Source organism: Rutidosis leptorrhynchoides, chromosome 4 (genome assembly GCF_046630445.1).
Source record: "Rutidosis leptorrhynchoides isolate AG116_Rl617_1_P2 chromosome 4, CSIRO_AGI_Rlap_v1, whole genome shotgun sequence".
NCBI classification, from domain to species: domain Eukaryota; kingdom Viridiplantae; phylum Streptophyta; class Magnoliopsida; order Asterales; family Asteraceae; genus Rutidosis; species Rutidosis leptorrhynchoides.
In genome coordinates, this window is record NC_092336.1 from 378,382,364 (window position 1) to 378,389,150 (window position 6,787).

General features: G+C 32.6%; 1 non-coding gene across 1 annotated transcript; it reads left to right on the forward strand.

Annotated features, from left to right (window-relative positions):
* The first annotated feature begins 6,316 nt into the window (after positions 1-6,316).
* Positions 6,317-6,423, forward strand: LOC139845755 (small nucleolar RNA R71). The gene has a single exon (XR_011758513.1). It is a non-coding gene; the product is annotated as a small nucleolar RNA R71 (small nucleolar RNA).
* Positions 6,424-6,787: the final 364 nt, after the last annotated feature.

The following is a 6,787-nucleotide window of genomic DNA, read 5'->3' on the forward strand; positions in this document are numbered from 1 at the left end:
TATTCACATGTTAAAAATATATAGTTTCCAACAAAATTTGTTAAGCAATCATTTTTCAAGTAAACACGGTCGAAGTCCAGACTCACTAATGCATCCTAACAAACTCGATAAGACACACTAATGCAAAATTCTGGTTCTCTAAGACCAACGCTCGGATACCAACTGAAATGTCCCGTTCTTATTGATTAAAAACGTTCCATATTAATTGATTTCGTTGCGAGGTTTTGACCTCTATATGAGACGTTTTTCAAAGACTGCATTCATTTTTAAAACAAACCATAACCTTTATTTCATAAATAAAGGTTTAAAAAGCTTTACGTAGATTATCAAATAATGATAATCTAAAATATCCTGTTTACACACGACCATTACATAATGGTTTACAATACAAATATGTTACATCGAAATCAGTTTCTTGAATGCAGTTTTTACACAATATCATACAAACATGGACTCCAAATCTTGTCCTTATTTTAGTATGCAACAGCGGAAGCTCTTAGTATTCACCTGAGAATAAACATGCTTTAAACGTCAACAAAAATGTTATCTTGAATCAATCCACGACCCAGTGTATACGTATCTCAGTATTGAACACAACTCAAACTATACATATTTTGGAATCAACCTCAACCCTGTATAGCTAACTCCAACATTCACATATAGAGTGTCTATGGTTGTTCCGAAATATATATAGATGTGTCGACATGATAGGTCGAAACATTGTATACGTGTCTATGGTATCTCAAGATTACATAATATACAATACAAGTTGATTAAGTTATGGTTGGAATATATTTGTTACCAATTTTCACGTAGCTAAAATGAGAAAAATTATCCAATCTTGTTTTACCCATAACTTCTTCATTTTAAATCCGTTTTGAGAGAATCAAATTGCTATGGTTTCATATTGAACTCTATTTTATGAATTAAAACAGAAAAAGTATAGGTTTATAGTTGGAAAAATAAGTTACAAGTCATTTTTGTAAAGGTAGTCATTTCAGTCGAAAGAACGACGTCTAGATGACCATTTTAGAAAACATACTTCCACTTTGAGTTTAACCATAATTTTTAGATATAGTTTTATGTTCATAATAAAAATCATTTTCTCAGAATAACAACTTTTAAATCAAAGTTTATAATAGTTTTTAATTAACTAACCCAAAACAGTCCGACATGTTACTACGACGGCGTAAATCCGGTTTTACGGTGTTTTTCGTGTTTCCAGGTTTTAAATCATTAAGTTAGCATATCATATAGATATAGAACATGTGTTTAGTTAATTTTAAAAGTCAAGTTAGAAGTATTAACTTTTGTTTGCGAACAAGTTTAGAATTAACTAAACTATGTTCTAGTGATTACGAGTTTAAACCTTTGAATAAGATAGTTTTATATATATGAATCGAATGATGTTATGAACATCATTACTACCTCAAGTTTAGTAGGTAAACCTACTGGAAGTGACAAGAAATGATCTAGCTTCAAAGGATCTTGGATGGCTTGAAAGTTCTTGAAGTAGGATCATGACACAAAAACAAGTTCAAGTAAGATTTTTTACTCGAATTAAGATAGTTTATAGTTATAGAAATTGAATAAAAGTTTGAATATGAATATTACCTTGAATAAGAAAGATAACCTACTGTATATAACAAATGTTTCTTGATCTTAGATGATTACTTGGAATGGATTAGAAAGCTTGGAAGTAAATTAGTAAACTTGAAGGGATTTTTGAAGTGTTCTTGAAGTGTTCTTCCTATGATGATTATAGCTTGATTCTTGAAGTGATTTTTGATGAAGATGATGATTAACTACTGGAAAAATACGTTCATAATAGTGTGTGTGTGTGTGTGTTGAGAGAGAATTAGAAAGAGAATTGGAAGTGAAATGGAGTGAATGATGAGTGGTAATTGGTGAGTGGTGAGTGGGGTTAAAAGGAGTTCTAGTTAGTTGACTAGCTCATGGTAGAAGTTAAAATTGATTAGTCATACATGACATAATCAAGAGTGGAATCCCATGCTAGTTCCTATTGGTATATACCCATAGTAAGTACGTTTTGAAGCTGTGCATAATACGGGTAAGAATACGACTAGAATTCTTGATGAAAGAAAAGAATGGGAAAGTAACTGTAACCATTTTCGTTAAGTATGAGTGTTTTGATATATGTCTTGAAGTCTTCCAAAAGTATTTTAATACATTTAAATACACTACATGTATATACATTTTAACTGAGTCGTTAAGTCATCGTTAGTCGTTACATGTAAGTGTTGTTTTGAAACCTTTAAGTTAACGATCTCAATTAATGTTGTTAACCCATTGTTTATTATATCTAATGAGATGTTAAATTATTATATTATCATGATATTATGATATATTAATATATCTTAATATGATATATATACATTTAAATGTCGTTACAATGATAATCGTTACATATATGTCTCGTTTCGAAATCCTTAAGTTAGTAGTCTTGTTTATATGTATATAACTCATTGTTAATATACTTATGGAGATACTTACTTATCATAATCTCATGTTAACCATATGTATATCCATATATATATCGTCATGTCATTTTTACAAGTTTTAACGTTCGTGAATCGCCGGTCAACTTGGGTGGTCAATTGTCTATATGAAACATATTTCAATTAATCAAGTCTTAACAAGTTTGATTGCTTAACATGTTGGAAACATTTAATCATGTAAATATCAATCTCAATTAATATATATAAACATGGAAAAGTTCGGGTCACTACAGTTATAGTCCCACTTTTAAAATCTAATATTTTGGGATGAGAATACATGCAGTTTTATAAATGTTTTACGAAATAGACACAAATAAATGAAACTACATTATATGGGTGAATGATCGAAGCTGAATATGCCCCTTTTGCTTGGTAGCCTAAGAATTAGTAAACCGATCTACTAATTGACGCGACTCCTAAAGATAGATCTATTGGGCCTAACAAATCCCATCCAAATTACCGGATGATTTAGTACTTCGAATTCGTTTTTATCATGTCCGAAGGATTTCTCGGAATGATAGGGGATATTCTTATATGCATCTTGTTAATGTCGGTTACCAGGTGTTCACCATATGAATGAATTTTATCCCTATGTATGGGATGTATATTGAAATATGAAATCTTGTGGTCTATTATTATGATTTGATAATATATAGGTTAAACCTATAATTCACCAACATTTTTGTTGACATTTTAAGCATGTTTATTCTCAGGTGATTATTAAGAGCTTCCGCTGTTGCATACTAAAATAAGGACAAGATTTGGAGTCCATGCTTGTATGATATTATGTAAAAACTGCATTCAAGAAACTTATTTTTGATGTAATATATTCTTATTGTAAACCATTATGTAATGGTCGTGTGTAAACGTTATATTTTAGATTATCATTATTTGATAATCTACGTAATTTTTTTTTAAACCTTTATCGATAAAATAAAGGTTATGGTTGTTTTAAAAATGAATGCAGTCTTTGAAAAACGTCTCATATAGAGGTCAAAACCTCGCGACGAAATCAATTAATATGGAACGTTTATAATCAATATGAACGGGACATTTCAAATTTCCACCATTATTATTTCTTCGTTGCTGCCCGAATCCGCGGTTATAATCGCGATACCCATCCCCGTTACCATCACGGTATGTATCATTATCATCGCGCCAACTCCTGTCCTTACCCCAACTACAATTCTGCACTATATTGTTGTCCTCTCCACAGCGAATATAGTCATATGCTTCTTGCATGACTTTGGCAAAATTACACGGTACATCTCTTCGTAAACGACGCATAAGAGTTGGGTGCCTCTGCGGATTTATCGCATGCACAAATCCAGAAATTTTCTGGTCTTCATTGAGGTTTGGGATTTTCTGGCATTCATAAATGTATCTTGTCAACAAACTTCCCAACGTCTCTTTGAAGCCTTGCTTGATATCATGGCACTCGATGTGCGTCTTCTTTTGCGGCAACAGATTTTGAAATTGCAAAAGGAATTTTTCTCTTAAGTCCACGAATCCGACAATGCTTCTTGCGCTTAAATTGTGAAACCATTCACGCGCTAAGCCTTGTAACACCATTGGGAATACACGGCACACAACTGGTTCATCCCAATTATATGTGCTTACAACTCCTTCAAATCTCTGCAAAAATTCGAGTGGATCTGTTAACTCCGAATATACACCCAGAGTTGCGGGCACAATGGGTGGTGTAGTAATCGGTTAATCAGATATTTGTTCTACAAACTTGTCTATTGCGAACGTTATTTCAGTTGCCTTCTTCGGCCGCGCTTCTTTATTTTCTGTGCAATACTTTTCAATCATTTGCTGAATGACATCTGGTCGTTCAAACTTGTGTTGCATATCTTTTGGTGCCAACTTTTTGAACATATCCGCCAAAAATGTCTGCGCATTATGCATTTTCACATCCTGAGATGTTTCACCTTCTTCATAATAACGCGGAATGGGCATGGGAGGCCTTTTGCGTTTTAATTTGGCAATTTCAACCACCTCTTGATCACTTCCATAAATTTCGTAAGTATTAGAATTATCAGAATTCTGCAATAGAGTCTTAGTGCTTCTTGCCTTTTTTAAAATTAATACTGGCAAACCAAAAGCATTTTGGTCTTGAATTTCATTTCTCGCGCTTGTATCATGATTTATTATTAATCTTTGCTCATTCGGTGAAATATCATTGAGCGTCCATTCATAGTTATTTGGGATATGGAGGTCTGATGTGCGCGAGGTGGTGTATACAAAATAGTTATATTTTTACAAGAAAATACTATTAAATACGATACAATTTTACACAAGATATTTATTTATTTATAGAATGGATATACCTAAACCTTGCTACAACACTTATAGGCAGTGTACCTAATCGTACAGTAGTGTAGTCTTTAGTAAGTCCGGTTCGTTCCACAGGGAGACTTAGCCAAGTTTAACGCTATATTTGTTTTAACTTATAATTGTAAAAATACAAAAATATATAAATAATAATATTATTATAAAAGGGGGATTTTACCGTTTAATGACCGGTTTGTCGATTTTAAAACTTTAGTCGCAGTTAAAACCTAATGTAAAATATTAAATATATAAAAGACTTAATTTAAAGCATAAAGTAAATAACGATAATGAAATTGCGATAAATAAAAATGCGATAAATAAAATAACGGTAAATAAAATTGCGATAATTAAAAAGTACGATAATTAAAATGACAATAAATAAAAGTGCGATAATTAAAAGTGCAATTAAATAAGAAATAAAGGAAATTAAATATGAAATAAATGAAATTATTGTTATTTAAACTTCCGTAATCATGATGTTCGACGTGTTAATTTTAGTTTATTACCATGGGTTAATTGTTCTTTGTCCTGGATTATTCGATATGTCCATACGGATTTGTCCAAAATAGTCCATCAGTCATAAATATAAAGTGCGAGAGTCTTCGTCAAATTATCCTTATACCCGAAGTCAAATATTCCAACTAATTGGGGATTCGAATTGTAACAAGGTCTTAATACTTTGTTTAATGAATACACCAGGTTATCGACTGCGTGTAGTCCAAGGTTTTACTACTTTGTTAACAATTACACCAATTACCCTTGAATGTAATCCACCCCTGTTTCAATAAGTCTATTAACTATTAATCCAGTTTCATGTCCAGTAAAATGAACAATTATTTGTATTTATAGATATCCCGCCCACCGTACCCAGTCAAGCGTATGTGGTTATATATAAATACGTCAAATTATAAGTCTATATATTAAATCAACGAGGTATCATTTAGTTAATATAAAGCCCATTAATAGCCCATAGTCTAATTTCCACAAGTGTCGTTCTTTTATCCAAACCCCAATTATGGTCCAAAGCCCAATAGCCCAATTTTAATATTTAGTCCAACATCACGATTACTTCGGCATTAAATAAGCATAATAATAACTTAGCTACGAGACATTAATTTAAAAAGGTTGAACATAACTTACAATGATTAAAAATAGCGTATTGAGTGAATATCTTTAGTCATCTTCTCCATTCATCTCTCGACAGCATCTATCTTTGCGGAAATGGAATCGAAGTCATGGCTAGAATCGGCTCTAGCCGCTTTAGATGATCTAACGATATCTTTTTCTCGGTGTCACTCATGTGAGTGGGAAGCAGTGAGTGGGAAGCAGTATTATCAATAATTTTGTAAGCGTCAGTCGCTGTTTTCTTCATAATGGAACCACCAGCTGCTATATCTATGTCTTTTCTTGTAGTGATGTCGCATCCTTGGTAGAATATTTGTACTATTTGACAGGTGTCTAAACCATGTTGCGGACATCCTCTTAATAACTTTTCAAATCTTGTCCACGCCTCATATAGAGTTTCATTTGTCTTTTGTGTGAACGTAACAATTTCTCCTTGAAGTCTTACGGCTTTAGATGCCGGAAAGAATTGTTTAAGAAATTTTTCAACTAAAACGTCCCATGTATCAATCGCCCCTTCAGGTAACGATTCTAACCAATCTTTGGCTTCTCCCTTTAAAGTCCAGGGAAATAACATGAGATATATCTGTTCATCCTCAACTTCTCGGATTTTAAATAGTGTACAGATCCTATTAAAGGTACGAAGATGTTCATTTGTATCTTCCTTTGGTGCACCACTAAATTGGCATTGATTAGTCACCATGTGTAGAATTTGTCCTTTGATTTCATAATCTGGCGCATTAATGTCAGGTTGAGTAATTGCGTGACCTTGGCCAGTGCGTTTAGCTCTCATTCGGTCTTCCATACTT